Source organism: Monodon monoceros, unplaced genomic scaffold (genome assembly GCF_005190385.1).
Source record: "Monodon monoceros isolate NGI ecotype Baffin Bay Population unplaced genomic scaffold, NGI_Narwhal_1 Super_Scaffold_13, whole genome shotgun sequence".
Classification (NCBI taxonomy): Eukaryota; Metazoa; Chordata; class Mammalia; order Artiodactyla; family Monodontidae; genus Monodon; species Monodon monoceros.
In genome coordinates this window covers 63,070,044-63,086,238 of record NW_021703769.1, presented here as the reverse complement: position 1 = coordinate 63,086,238, position 16,195 = coordinate 63,070,044, and positions in this window count along the sequence as shown.

Sequence of the window (16,195 nt, the reverse complement as noted above, 5' to 3'; positions counted from 1 at the left end):
GCCAGTCTCCCTTAAACTGGTTATGGCTACATGACCAAGTTCTATCCAATGCAATATAAACAGAAATATCATGTGGCAGTATCCAAGAACCAGCCTTAAAAAATCATTGGTACATGCCTTTAGCTTCTTCTCCCCATTTATTCATTCTGCTGGCTGGAACATGAGCTGATGGCTGGAGCTGGAGCAGCCACCTCAGACCATGAGGTAACTTTGGAAATGGAGGCCAAGCACGGCAGAGCAACAGAATGGAAGGAGCCGGATCACTGAGGACTTCATGGAGCAGAACTGCCATAACAGCCCTGGATTACTTGCTTTTGGACTTCTACTTGAGAGAGAAACAAACTTTTGTTGAAGTCACAGTTATTTTGGATCCTGTTACCAACTTAATTCCAACTGATAGACTACTCTGTCTAAGGCAGCCCTCTTTCATATTTATCTGCAATTTTTCTTCAAAGCCCTTAGTGCCTAAAATTACCCTCTATATTTATTTATACTTTTATCTATATTTTTAATATCTTGCCCCCTCTGGAATATAAACTCCTTGAAGCCAGGGATTACCTGATGTTCAGTGCTGTATTCCTACCTCCTGCAAGAGTGCCTAGGACATAATAGGTGCTTAACAAATATTTGTGGAATGAATTGGTGAGTGAACACCTACTATGTGCCAGGGAGAGAGATACAAAGATGATTAACACATGTTTCCTGAGTCCCTTGTCTGAGAAGCTCACTGTCTGTTGGAAGTGGTGGTCATCCTCCTTGGGTTCATCTAACCATGGTTCTCAGCCAGGGGCAGTTTTGCTCCCCAAGGGGCATTTGTTGATGTCTGGACCTATATTTGATTGTTACAAGTTAGGGGATGCCACTGGCGTCCGGTGAGTAGAGGCCAGGGAAGCTGCTAAACGTCCTGCAAAGGACAGCCCCCCGCAGCAGGTAATTATCTGGCTCCAGATGCCAACAGTGCTAAGGTTGAGAAACCCTGAGCTAGTCAAGGTCAGTGTTGATTAGATTTGCCAGGGGGAAAATTGTTTGGGCTGCACAAGAGTAGAAGCCATGAAATGTGTGGGATGGCTGAATTGCCGAGGTCGGCTGAGTTGTCAAATTCTGCAAAGCTCTCCGCTGAGAGGCCAGCTCCAACCATTAACCATTACTTGTCACTGGGCCCACGTTTGGAGGACACTGTGCATTCAGAACAGTAAAGTTATGTCCAGAACTCTAGAAACCAAGCCAGAGAAGCTCTTTGAACGGTATCGTCATGAGTAGAAAGAACTCTAACATGAATACTCACTTTGCCCGCTTTCCCCAGGGAGGCTGACAGAGCTGCGTCTCTCTCCCACTTTCTGCTGCAATAAGTCTCTTCTTTATTTCTGTTGGATGAAAGGAGTGTGTCCGCATTCACAGACCTCCCACAAAATGTAATTTTCTCTTGCAAGTAAACCAAGTAAACCAATGAAAGATGAGGGTAGTCTAAGAGACAGGAGATTATGGAGGTGATAGTTCTGGGCCACTTCATATTTTAACTACCCCCCCCTTTATTTTTTTTTTTAGCTTTCTAATTTGTCAGACACTGATACGCTTCGTGACTTTGGCTAGGGCACTTAATCTCCCTGAGCCTCAGTTTCTTCATCAGCAAACTCAAGGGGGTGGATCAGGCCATGGCTTATTTGTCTTCCACTCTAAATAACCATGATGATTCATCTATCACCGGTTAACCATCAATTAAATGATGGAAACAAATGCCCGGGTTCGAAGAAATAAATTTGAAAATAAAGGAAAGACTACAGTGATTCTTAGCATCAATGTTCCTCCCTCCCACCCTCTCCTGAGCCATTTCAAAAACAAAGCATCAGCGCTGATCTTTGGAACAGTATTTCCTGAAACATGTTTCTTAGAACGTAGCTCCTCAAGATGTGAAAATGGAACTCTACATCAGAAAAATTGGGGAGCATACTAGATCCTCTTTTTGGAGAGTAACAATAAATCATTTTAACGTTTTATAAACCCAATGCTTCTCACTTATTTGACTAGAGAATTCATTCTTCATTGAATATGTATTAGCATCCTAAGAATTACAGAACTAGTGTTCTGTGAAACTCACTTTTGGAGACCCTGACGTGGTACATAATGCCAATACCTTTTGTTCAGTACCTACTTGGAGAGGGAATGAGGGACCTGATAAAAAGAATCCCCAAAAAGACAGACAACATGTTTTACAACTTCCCCGGTCTTCAGTAGACACATGGGCATTACCCATATACCTGGTGTCAGGCAATAATAGCATGCTAAAGACACACTATTAATAAAATCTACTTATTGGTCTCACTTTTTTCTTATATAGCCTATGATGCAAAGAGAGAAGACTTTAAACATATGCTTCTTTGCTGAATTTACTCTGCCGATCTTATTCACTAAGACTCTGTTACAGGGTTGACAAATAGGTTTTTTTCTCTCATGACAATTTTGATCAATGGGTAGTGGCTGCCTAGAGCTCTGTATTAAAAACAATAATAAGACCTTGAAAGGGCTTGGAGGGCAAATATGCTGTGATTGATTTTTTTTTTTAATGTGTTTACTTTTGGCTGCATTGGGTCTTCATTGCTGTGCAAGGGCTTTCTCTAGTTGCGGCACACGGGCTTCTCATTGCGGTGGCCTCTCTTGTGGCAGAGCACGGGCTCTAGGTGCAAGGGCTTCTGTAGTTGCAGCACACAGGCCCTAGAGCACATGAGCTTCAGTAGTTGTGGTACGAGGGCTCAGTAGTTGTAGTGCACGGGCTTAGTTGCTCCACAGCATGTGGACTCTTCCTGGACCAGGGATTGAACCTGTGTCCCCTGCATTGGCTGGTGGATTCTTAACCACTGTGCCACCAGGGAAGTCCATGTGATTGATTCTTAATGTCTCTTGTGGGTATAGTGCTGTGATTGATTGTTGATGTCTGTTGTGTGTATAGACTAGTAGAAGACATAGGGTGCTTGTTGTGTGTTTCCGCACCAAAAATCTTACAAACTACCCACATCGGCTTGATAGGGGAGTTAAGACTTAATACACTTAGGTGTCAAAAGGAATGGTTAAGATAATTCTATAGGGTCAGGTCTTAAAGATAAATTGAATGCAAGATCTCATTTGGGCCTTGAAGGTTAGAAAGGTTGGGTCTTGTGAGGAGACCCTGGGAGGTAATTCTCAGCAGAGATTGCAGATGAGCTGCCAAGGCCCCAGGAATAGCTTGTATCTCTAGAGCTGCCCAGATACAGTGTCAGCATCCCTTAGACAGTGCTTAATAAAGGTTCATTCTTATCCTTTATCTAGCACAGCTCTGTCCAATAGAAATATAATTTGAGCCACATATATAATTTGAAACTTTTAAAAAGTAAAGAGAAAATAACCACATTTAAAAAGTAGAGAGAATTCCCTGGTGGTCCAGTGGATAGGAATCCATGCTTTCACTGCCCAGGGCCTGGGTTCAGTCTCTGGTCGGGGAACTAAGATCCCACAAGCTACACAGTGCGGCCAAAAAAAAAAACAAAACAAAGAAAAAGTAAAGAGAAACAGGTGAAATTAATTTTAACAATATAGTTTATTTAACCCAATATATCCAAAATATTATCACTTCATACAATCAATGGAAAAATTATTAATGAGATAGTTTACACTCTATTTTTGGTAATAAGTCTTTGAAAGCTGGTGTATATTTTACTTACATCATATCTCAATGGGAACCAGCCACATTTCAAGCGCTCAATAGCCCCAAGTGGCTAGTGGCTACCATGTTGGACAATGTTAGTATAAACTACCACTCTTATTCATATGTTCTGTCTTCCAGAAAGTTTGAATATGGTTAATTTGGTTCCAGCAGTTTTCCCAAACTCTATTCTGATGCTGGTGTTAGCAATATTTTTTTTTTTTTTTGCGGTACGTGGGCCTCTCACTGCTGTGGCCTCTCCCGTTGTGGAGCACAGGCTCCGGACGCACAGGCTCAGCGGCCATGGCTCATGGGCCTAGCCACTCCGCAGCATGTGGGATCTTCCCGGACGGGGGCATGAACCCGTGTCCCCTGCATCCGCAGGTGGACTGTCAACCACTGTGCCACTAGGGAAGCCCAGCAATATTTTTTAATCTAAAAAGTATTTCTATAAATAGCACATAAGAAAAATCCATTATTCATTACTTTAAAAATAATTTAAATTATTATTTTTTAAGTTAGAGATTGTTATTTTTGCTTCGTGTTAACATTAGGAAGGCAGAGTTATTAGGTAGAGAACAGTAATAGTTCCTACGACTTGTTCTTTCTCTACTTGTTTTTTTTACCATTTTAAAATTGATGTAAAATATACACAACATAAAATTTACCATTTATGTGTATAGTTCAGTGGCATTAAGTACATTCACACTGTTGTTCTACCATCACCACCATCCATCTCCAGAAACTCATCATCCTCCCATACTGAAACTCTACACCTATTTTTTTTTCCTACACCTATTAAACAGTAACTCCCCATTCTCCCCTCCTCCTAGGCCCTGGCAACCACCATTCTACTTTCTGTCCCTATGAATTTGATTACTCTAAGTTCCTCCTATAAGTAGAATCATACAGTATTTGTTTTTTGTGTATAGTTTCTTTCACATAGTATAACGTCTGGCAAGTTCATCTATATTGTAGCATACGTCAGAATTTCCTTTCTTTTTAAGGGTGAATAATATGCCATCGTATGGATTTACCACATTTTATTTATCCATTCATCCATCAACGGACACTTGGATTGCTTCTATCTTTGGCTATGTGAATAATGCTACCATGAACATGGGTGCGCAAATACCTGTTTGAGTTCCTGCTTTCAATTCTTTTGGGCATATACCCAGAAGTGGAATGGCTGAATCATATGGTAATTCTATTTTTTAATTTTTTGAGGACCCCCCATACTGTTTTTCACAGTGTCTGCACTATTTTACATGCCCATCAGCAACTTACAAGGGTTCTATTTTCTCCACTTCCTGGCCAACACTTGTTAGTTTCTGTTTGTTTGTTTATAACGGCTGTCCTAATTGGTGTAAAGTGGTATCCTATTGTGATTTTGTTTTGAACTTTCTTAATGATTAGTGATGTTGAGCATCTTTTCATGTGCTTATTGGCCATTTGTGTATCTTCTTTGGAGAAGTGTCTCTTCAAGTCCTTTGCCCATTTTTTTAATTGACTTGTTTATTTTGCTGTTGCCATTGTTGGGTTGTAGGAGGTCTTTATATGTTCTGGATATCCTTTTCAGATATATGATTTGCAGATATTTTCTCCTTTTCACCCTGTTGATAGTGTCCTTAGAGGCACATCACTTTGGTACTTTATGGACTGACCAGAAAAAATATTCCTCCATTACATGCCCCTCAAGTGGTTTTCAGGTTTTCTTTGACATCAGATAGCCCAGGGTTTAAAACCAGGTTCTGCTACTTACCAGCTGGGTGGTCTGGGGCAAGTTACTCACTAAACTTTCTGAGTACAGTTTCCTCCTATGTAAAAATCAGGATTTGATAATATTTACCTCCCAGCGTTTGAGGAATGGTGGCAGTTAGAAATAAATATAATTAAAATTCCCAGTAAGTAGTCACTATTATTTTAACAAAATGGTGAAAAAGGTGGTTTCTGCGTTTAAACTGGGGAGCTCAAGGCCAGGCTTTGTCTTTTATTAGCTCTCTTCCATCCCTGGTATTTGCTAGGAATAAACACTTCCCAAACACTAGCCAGTGATTTGGAGATTAGGCTATTATTTTCCTACAATCCTATTATTTTCATATTTCTGTTTCCCTTACCCCAGGTGATGTCATACTCGGCCATCTGCTTCCCCTGCATCCAAAAGTCGCCTCAAGTCATGCTTTTACTGAGAAGCTTCTTCCAAGGCCCAGCAGGAGGGCCCCTGAGAGGTGGTATGCCTGGGGGATGTTCCAAACACCCAGGCCAAGCAGAGTGACCTTCAAATCATTGTAGCACAGAAGACCTTCCAGAATAAGCCTGCGTTTGCCTCCTTGGCATGGGATGAAGGGATCGTTTCAGTTTCAGTAACGCATATAGCAGTGCACTAAAGAGGTCAAAGAGTTCTATTTCAGCGAGAAGCTCTGCAGGGAAATATTTATCCCTCCCTTATTTGGTAGGCTCTTTAACTATAGTGAATTAAATTTGCAACACCTGTTTGCTTTTTTAAAAATGGCTACTCATAGACATTGATGCATTAAGTCAATTGTTGGGTAAAGTAAATTATCCGGGCAACATGGGGACAGGCATGTGAATTTAAGCTTCAGCTCTACTGTATGCTACCCATGTCACCTTGGGCGAGTTGTGTCCACTATAAGCCTCTGCGTCATCTGTAAAAGGGGAATGAGAAGAGCAATCAATCTTATGTGATCATCATGAGGGTTCCATGAACGATGAGCTAGTTATTGTAGAGCCTTTGTACCATGACTGGGGAGGAGCAAAAGCCCAGTAAATGTCAGCTATGGTTATCATCATCATATCAGACTTGGGTGACTTCCAGGCAGTGACAACAAGTACTAAAGGCACCACTCTTCTTTGCCCTGGGTTAACTTCCATCTCTACACCTCCTCTTCCCACCCCCAACACATTAATATCCTTTCTCTTCAACCCAATCCTGGTGGGCCCTGACTTCAGGCAAAACGTTTCAGAAGGCTGAAGGTGGATAAGAGACCAGGAAACGACACTAGAAGTCACAGATTAAAAAAGGAGGAAAAACCAAAGTCTACACTGGTAGGAGCTTCTACTAAAGGCCTGCGAGAAAGGAAGATAAACTATCTTTGGCCGGACAATACTTAACAATTAGCATTGGAAAAAAAAGTTTTGCTCCCCTACAATCCAGTTCTTCAGAAAGACATATACTAGGTACAAGAAGGAGATATACACAGGACATCTTTTTATTTATTTTAAAATTTTATTTATTTTTGGCTGCATTGGGTCTTGGTTGCTGCGCACGGGCTTTCTCTAGTTGCGGCGAGCGAGGTCTACTCTTTGTTGCCGTGTGCGGGCTTCTCATTGCGGTGGCTTCTCTTGTGGCGGAGCACGGGATCTAGGCACGTGAGCTTCAGTAGTTGCGGCTCGCGGGTTCTAGAGCACAGGCTCAGTAGTTGTGGTACATGGGCTTAGCTGCTCCGCGGCATGTGGGATCTTCCCTGACCAGGGCTCGAACCCGTGTCCCCTGCATTGGCAGGCGGATTCTTAACCACTGCGCTACCAGGGAAGTCCAACACAGGACACCTTTTTAAAATGTTAAAAGATGACTCTACAAACAATAGATGGCAATGACTTGCTGGGGAAATTTTATTTACATAATCTGCATTTTATTTACATATGTGCCTGATATTGCTTAAATCTTAAAAAGCAAAGTAGCTGGCTCCTTTAGAATCATCATATAACTTCCTGGGCACCTCAGAGCCAAGCATGGGGGAATCTCACCCTCATGTTTCCTGCACTTTATGTCACAAACAGCTTTGGATGGGCATCATTGTCCTCCTATTTTATTGTCTGGAGTGTGCACGAGTCACTGGGCAGCACATCTTGTGCCCTGATTCACAGAAGCTTGGCCTTGCCTCAAGCTGAGGCAGCCTGAGGGGAGATTTCAAATGTGTCAAGAGGTTTCCCAGCCAAATTCCTTCAGCACCAACTTGAAAACTGGCTATAAAAATAGCCCTTACTGAGGGAGCCTGACCTGTGACAAAGCTTTCCTAGCTGGGAGCAGGAATATGAGGGCTGCTGTTTTTCTTTTCAAAAAATCTGCTTTAATGTCTCTATGATGTGGGTTTACTTTTTAAAAATCCCTCTTGTACTCCAGTCTCCTGTTTGAGAATGACGTCCCTTGATTTTTGGAGACGAATTGGGGTTAATCCTGCACCAAATCTGGGGATTATAGATCCCCAGATTTGTTTACTCAGGTTATACATTTGAGTGTCTGTCTAGGAAATTTGGAAGATCTATCTAGGAAAATCCTGGTGCCTGTGTTCAAATCCTGATGCCAGGGTCTTTCAGAAGTTAAAGGCTCAGGTCAACTTATAGTTTTGGAGTTTCTGAGTATATTAAAAAATTATGAAGTAGCAAACAGGACACAGCATTTATGGTATATTTTAACAGTTTCCTTTTTACAACTGACCACTTTTAACACAAGAGGGAAGAAACTACAATGCAAAAGGATTACCTATTCAACAGGTGAATAATGTAATACAATTATAAAGGGTAAATGCACAGCCCCTCCAGGTGTGTGGGCTGGTAAGGGGACACAATTTTTAAAATCCAGGCTACTTCCTTGTCAGTGTGTTTTTGGGACTTTGTGTATAGCCTCATTAGGCAATAACGTCAAAGGTCTAAATCTGAAACCTTGATGAATGTGAAGTCAGGCGCGGGACCAAATGTCCCTTCTGTTCCTGCCTATGACAGTCCCCTGCCTGCTACCAGCTGGGTGATTTTGGACAGGCTGCTCAGTTACTCTTGGCATCAGAGATACCTACCGCATAGCATGGTTTTGGAGAATTCCATGAAGTAAATTAGTAAAATAGGCATTAGCAAATGCTCAATAAATATTAGCTAGAGTTGGTCACCATTATTAGAGCTAACACTCTATGCCTTGGCCAAAGTTTATTTAATTGTTCTATGTCGGTCACTGCCACATAAGAGTATTGTTTCTCTGTTCGTTCATTCAACACGTATTTATCAAATGCTTTAGCTTTTTAAAAATTGTGTGTTTCTTTTTAATTAATTAATTTATTTTTGTCTGCGTTGGATCTTCATTGCTGTGCGAGGACTTTCTCTAGCTGTGGCGAGCGTGGGCTACTCTTCTTTGCAGTGCGCAGGCTTCTCATTGCGGTGGCTTCTCTTGTTGCAGAGCACGGGTTCTAGGTGCGTGGGTTTCAGTAGTTGCAGCTCGCAGGCTCAGTAGTTGTGGCACGCAGGCTCAGTAGTTGTGGCTCTGGAGTGCAGGCTCAGTAGTTGTGGTGCAAGGGCTTTGTTGCTCCGTGGCATGTGGGATCATTCCTGGACCAGGGCTCGAACCCGTGTGGCCTACATTGGCAGGCGGATTCTTAACCACTGTGCCACCAGGGAAGTTCCTTAAAATTGTGTTTTCAGGGCTTCCCTGGTGGTGCAGTGGTTGAGAGTCCGCCTGCCGATGCAGGGGACACGGGTTCGTGCCCCGGTCCAGGAAGATCCCACATGCCGCGGAGCGGCTAGGCCCGTGAGCCAGGGCCGCTGAGCCTGTGCGTCCGGAGCCTGTGCTCCGCAACGGGAGAGGCCGCAACAGTGAGAGGCCCGCGTACCTCAAAAAAAAAAAAATTGTGTTTTCAAATACTATTTCTATATTTTAATTAGAAAACGAGCAATAAGCAGGGGAAAAAATCACCCGTGATCCCACTTATCACAGGATATCAATATTAAGTAAATTTAATACATTTTTTCTAATCTTTTTTCTATAAAACCTTCCTCTCCCTTTTTTAACTGAGCTGAGGTCATAGCACATGTTCACATTTGGATCTCATGCTCTTTTTAATTTATTTTTTACTTTTTAATTTAATTTTTATTTTATATTAGAGTATAGTTGATTTACAATATTGTGGTAGTTTCAGGTGTACAGCAAAGTGGTTCAGTTACACATATACATGTATCCATTATTTTTCAGATTCTTTTCCCATGTAGGTTATTACAGAATATTCAATAGAGTTCCCTGTGTTATACAGTAGGTCCTTGTTGATTATCTATTTTATATATAATAGTGTGTATCTGTTAATCCCAAACTCCTAATTTATCCCTCCCCTCCACCTTTCCCCTTTGGTAACCATAAGTCTGTTTTCGAAACTGTGAGTCTGTTTCTGTTTTCTAAATAAGTTCATTTGTATCATTTTTTTTAGATTCCACATATAAATGATATCATATGATATTTGTCTTTCTCTGTCTGACTTCACTTAGTATGATAATCTTTAGGTCCATCCATGTTGCTGCAAATGGCATGATTTGATTCTTTTTTATGGCTGAGTAGTATTCCATTGTATATATGTACCACATTTTATTTTTTTTGGTTCTGCCACTATTTTATTTTATTTTACTTTATTTTACATATAAATGTATCTATTCTTTTTCAAATTGTTTTCCTATTTAGGTTTTACATAATATTGAGCAGAGTTCCCTGTGCTATACAGTAGGTCCTTGTTGGTTATCCATTTTAAATATAGCAGTGTGTACATGTCAATCCCAAACTTCCTAACTATTCCTTTCCCCTACCCTTCCCCCCAGTAACCAGAAGTTCCTTCTCTAAGTCTGTGAGTCTGTTTCTGTTTTGTAAATAACTTCACTTGTATCATTTCTTTTTAGATTCTGCATATAAGTGATATTATACAATGTTTCTCTTTGTCTGACTTACCTCACTTAGTATGACAATCTCTAAGTCCATCCATGTTGCTGCAATCGGCATTGTTTCATTCTTTTTAATGGCTTAGTAACATTCCATTGTATATATATACCACATCTTCTTTATCCATTCCTCTGTTTTTTATTTTTTCATTTTAAAATTAATTAATTAATTTATATTTTATTTTTGGCTGCGTTGGGTCTTTGTTGCTGCGCGTGAGCTTTCTCTAGTTGCGGTGAGTGGGGGGCTACTCTTCGTTGTGGTGTGCAGGCTTCTCAATGAGGTGGCTTCTCTTGTGCAGCACAGGCTCTAGGCACGCGGGCCCAGTAGTTGTGGCACACAGGCTTAGTTGCTCTGCGGCATGTGGGATTTTCCCAGACCAGGGCTCGAATCCGTGTCCCCTGCATTGGCAGGTGGATTCTTAACCACTGTGCTACCAGGGAAGTCCCCTCCATTCCTCTGTTGATGGACATTTAGGTTGCTTCCATGTCTTGGCTATTATAAATAGTGCTGCTATGAACATTGGGGTGCATGTATTTTTTTTTTTTTTTTTTCTGTACGCGGGCCTCTCACTGTTGTGGCCTCTCCCGTTGCGGAGCACAGGCTCCAGACGCACAGGCTTAGCGGCCATGGCTCACGGGCCCAGCCACTCCGCGGCACGTGGGATCTTCCCGGACCGAAGCACAAAGTTGCAACTTGCTGGCTCCTTGGTTGCGACATGTGAACTCTTGGTTGCAGCATGCATGTGGCATCTAGTTTCCTAACCAGGTATTGAACCTGGGCCCCCTGCACTGGGATCACGGAGTCTTAACCACTGAGCCACCAGGGAAGTCCCCCTGTTTGTAGATATTTTGATGATGGCCATTCTGACTGGTGTGAGGTGATACCTCATTGCAGTTTTGTTTTTTTTGTTTTTTTGCGGTACGCGGGCCTCTCACTGCTGTGGCCTCTCCCGTTGTGGAGCACAGGCTCTGGACGCGCAGGCTCAGCGGCCATGGCTCATGGGCCCAGCTGCTCCGTGGCATGTGGGATCTTCCTGGACCGGGACACGAACCCATGTCCCCTGCATCGGCAGGCAGACTCTCAACCACTGCGCCACCAGGGAAGCCCCTCATTACAGTTTTGATTTGCATTTCTCTATTTCATGTTCTTTTTTAAACATGTAAGCATAATATCTTCCCGATTCCATTAAAATCTTCATAATTATAATTTTTAATAATCTGAAGAAAATTACAAGTACGAATGGACTGTCTCCTAATGTTTCCTACTGTTGGACACTGAAATAATGCCTCCCCTTTTTTTGTGTGTGCTATTTATAAGTAAAACTGAGACCAATACTTCTGTATCAATCTTGGTCCATATCTTAGTTAATTTCCATTTCATTCCTTCCACTAACAACTATTTTTTGAGTGCTTACTCTGAGTCAGGTGCTGTGCTGTGTGCTGGGGATGGAGGCGGTAAAGGTGAGACAGGTATGGACTTGAATCTCACAGAGCTCATATCCTAAGGGTGAGACAGATAATAAATATGCAAAGAGACACAATACTTGCAGATGGTGATGGGTGTTACCAAGGAAAGAAATAGGGTGTGTGATAGAACACACCTGGAAAGGGCACTGGCCAGCTTTTTTGAGCAGGGAGGTCAGGGAAAACCTCTCAGAAGACTTGAGATGGTATACCCTGAGAAAACCATCATTCAAAAAGAGTCATGTACTACAGTGTTCATTGAAGCTCTATTTACAATAGCCAGGACATGGAAGCAACCTAAGTGTCCATCAACAGATGAATGGATAAAGAAGATGTGGCACATATATACAATGGAATATTACTCAGCCATAAAAAGAAACAAAATTGAGTTATTTGTAGTCAGGTGGATGGACCTAGAGACTGTCATACAGAGTGAAGTAAGTCAGAAAGAGAAAAACAAATATCGTACGCTAACACATATATATGGAATCTGAAAAAAAAAAAACAAGTTTCTGAAGAACCTAGGGGCAGGACAGGAATAAAGATGCAGACGTAGAGAATGGACTTAAGGACACCGGGAGGGGAAGGGTAAGCTGGGATGAAGTGAGAGAGTGGCATGGCCATATGTACACTACCAAATGTAAAACAGATAGCTAGTGGGAAGCAGCTGCATATCACAGGGAGATCAGCTCAGTGCTCTGTGACCACCTAGAGGAGTGGGATAGGGAGGGGGGGAGGGAGACGCAAGAGGGAGGGGATATATGTATACATATAGCTGATTCACTTTGTTATACAGCAGAAACTAACACACCATTGTAAAGTAATTATACTCCAGTAAAGATGTTAAAAAAAAAAAAAAAGACTTGAGATGGGCCAGGAAAAGACGGCCAGGACTAGGGCGAGACAAAAGAGGTCACTCACTCGCAGGAGGCACTCACTCGCAGGCTGGTGCAAGTGCAGGGTTGGCACTTGGACAACCTCAAGAGTGAGTGCCTCCTTAAATTTGGCCCCAGAGGCACTCCACTCTTTACCCCAGTACCAATCTTGATGGGAGTAAAGGTAGGAAAGGCATTCCAGGCAGAGGGAACAGCAAGTACAAAAAAGTGCAGGGGCTGGAGAGGCTAAGTGTGTTTCAGGAACTGAAATTCTGTCTCTATTACTGGAGTGCTAATGGAACCAGTGAAGCAAAACTACTAAAAGAAGTGAGAAAAAATTTTGGAAAGTTTTCAGAGTTGATCATATTTGATGTGTATACATTTTTAAGTATCCAAGTAGTCATCATGGGAAAAACCGGGCTTTTAATTCTTTCTTCTCAGTGGTTTAGAATTGTCTTTATAGTCCACATGTATTGGGAGGTGAGGATGTGGTGGGGTCCCCAATAACTTTTTCAGTGCTTAGGTGCTCAAAAGTGGTGTTACTCAATCTTGGCTGCATATTAGAATCCCCTGGGGAAGTCAAAAGTATTGATGCCTGAGTCTACACTGAGAGATCCTGATTTAATTGGGGTACAGCCTACATGAGGGCATTTTACTCTAAGGACAAACTTTAGAACCATTGTTAGGATCCTGTTTTGGGTATGAGCAGCCCTGGGATGTTTGCAATGCAGGAGAAGCCAGCTTTTACAGGCTCTTAGTAATGATGAGTCTGGATTTTATCCTAAGAATGGGAAGCCATTGGTGCATTTTAAGTAGGATGTTCACATGATCTGATTTTTATTTTAAGAAAATCACTTTGTCTGTAATGTGGCACATTTCCTTAGGATAGTTTCCCAGGAGAAGAATTAGTGGGGGAAAGGGCGTTAATTTTAAGTCTTTGGATACACACTCTTAAATTGCTTTCCAGGAAGTTGCTGCCAAATGACACTCACCCACCTCCTATGTCCTCACACCTCCCCTGTGCCAACACTGTTTTTGAGGGTTAATCATTTCCATGAAAGAAGTAGAAAAAACAATGATAAATAAGAAGGAATTGTTTGAGCAACTGGGCACAACCCCTGCCAGCTACTTTTCTTTTTTATTCTTTTTCTTCATTGGTCAAATATTATCCAAATAGCCACGTGCTTCAGAGAAGTGGTGAATCTGATTTTTAGGTAATTTTTTTTGATTGCTTACCATGTGGAAGGCACTGTGAAAAACACTTTACATGCAAGATCGCTATTAATCCTCTCAACGTCCTCAAGAGGTCAGTGCTAATATTATCATCTTCATTTTACAGATGAGAACCTGGGGCACTGCGAGAGTCAGGAGCTTTGCTGATGCTCCCTCAGCTCTTAAGTGGAGTTGGAATTTGAACCCAGAGCCCTTCCTTGAAGTACTCTGCTGTTGTTCTGTAATTTGAAAAGGTTAAAGGACTCCTGACATTTTTCTCAGGGGTCTAAGGTTCTGATTATTCTGTTGGGAATCATTTTGGAATCTGAACAATTGACATAATTTGGTCATCACTGCACCTTTGTTGCAATCAACTGTTGAAGCAAGTCAAAATGATTAATTGGCTACATCAGCCATTTGCTCATGGGTCTGAGGGTCCCAAAGAGGAAGAGAGCATCAACTTACCTGGAGCACAAAAAGAAAAGGATCTGAGGAAGACAGGTCCAAGAATCGTCAAAACTTAGAATTAAGAAAAGGCTTTGGGGGAAGGGGCCTTTTTAGTCAGATTGCAAGACAGGCTTGCAGGATGGTGGAGAGAGGGGAGATTGAGCAAACATAACAATTCCAGACATTTCTAATAATAGATCTATCTCTCTGACCCCTACTCCCAGAGTTGCTTAAGGACAAGGATTGAGTCTGGATCTCTGTCCCTGTCCCCAACTGCTTGGTTTGTAGATGATCAATAAATTTTGCTGAATGTTGAATGAAAGAATAAATCATGATTAGGCTGCACATTAAAAACATACTTGAGGACAATATGTTCACTGTTGCTTATGTAATTAGACATTAACTACAAACAAACCAAAATAACTTGTGGCAGGATTAACAATTTTCCAGAGAGAACCATACTGAGTGAGGGGACCCTAATCTTGGGACTCGGTTCAAGAGGGACTTTTTCTCTTCATCAGAGAGTAGGGAAGAAAAGATACCTCTTGTAGGGCCCCGTTTACAACTGGTGGGATCCTTCCTCACAGCAAGTGCAGGGGAACACAGGGCAAATTTCAGGGTAGAGTGTGTACCTTCCAGATGTATCTCTCTTCACTCAGGTATTTTATTAAAAAAAATTTTTTTTTACACATGTGGGTGACCATGCTTGGGTCTGACCTAGTGGGAATTTCTGTGTTGAGTCAAATAGCCCCAGTTCAGAGGAGTTTCTTTTTTCCTGAATGGGTGGAGGGGGGAGGGGAGAAAAGTGCTTTTGAAAATCTAACTTTCTATCCTCTAGAGCTGGCAGGATCATACTTTTATGAGGGGTTGCTGGGCACAAGAAAGGAGCCCAGGGTTGAAGCAGGATGAGTGTGTAACACCTCATAATCTCAAGTACTTTTGGTAACCATTTTAAATCACACAAGCAACATATAAAGACTTTCTTCTTGCAACATAAAATAGGTTAAGACCCTCTGTGCAGACAAGGGTAAGATCCTTTTTACTATCCTCCCCAAAGGTAACTCCTGTTACCTGTTCGATGCGCATCTTGCTGACCTTTTCTCAATGTATATGGATGGCATTCACATCATGTATCAGATGCTTTAGTGAAGTCTTTCTGGCAGACTGTCGCTGTGGGGGAGAGAGTGCTCAGGTTTGCCCCCCAGCCCCCCGACTGTTTTTGGAGGGGAAGGTGGGCAAGTGTAACGGTGAGAGGATTTCAGAGCATATTTCACATTGCAGGGAATCGGGTCTGGAGCTCGAGAGTACTCTGCTTTCTGTATTTAGTTTTTTGCAATGTGAAGAAATGGTCAAGGTGTCAGGACTCCATGGGCATTTCAGGTGTTGGCTGGGTAAATAGATACCCACACTCTTTTTTTTTTTTAATTTCCACTTTTCACCGTAGAAGGTGAGGAACGTGGAGGCACGTGAACCCTAAAGGCACGCCTCCGTGTGTGTGTGTGTGTGTGTGTGTGTGTGCGCCCCCCCCCCCCCAGCAAGGACACCCCAGGTTCTTAATTGGATGCTTGTTTACACCTTACTGACCGGCCCTCAGAGGGTCAGGTGTTTTCCCGGGCTTATGTGGGAGGGTGTGCGTGTGGGAGTGCTGGCGGAGATTCCCCTCTCCCGTGATCCCCTGCGGCGGGGCCAGACCTCGGCGAGGTCCGCGGATAGTGCAGAATACCGCAGGGCGCGGGAGGATCGTCCGCTCGCTGAGCCCGGCCCCGCCCCCAGGCCCCGCCCTTCCGATTCGGCCCCGCCCCTCTCCCCTGGCCCGGCG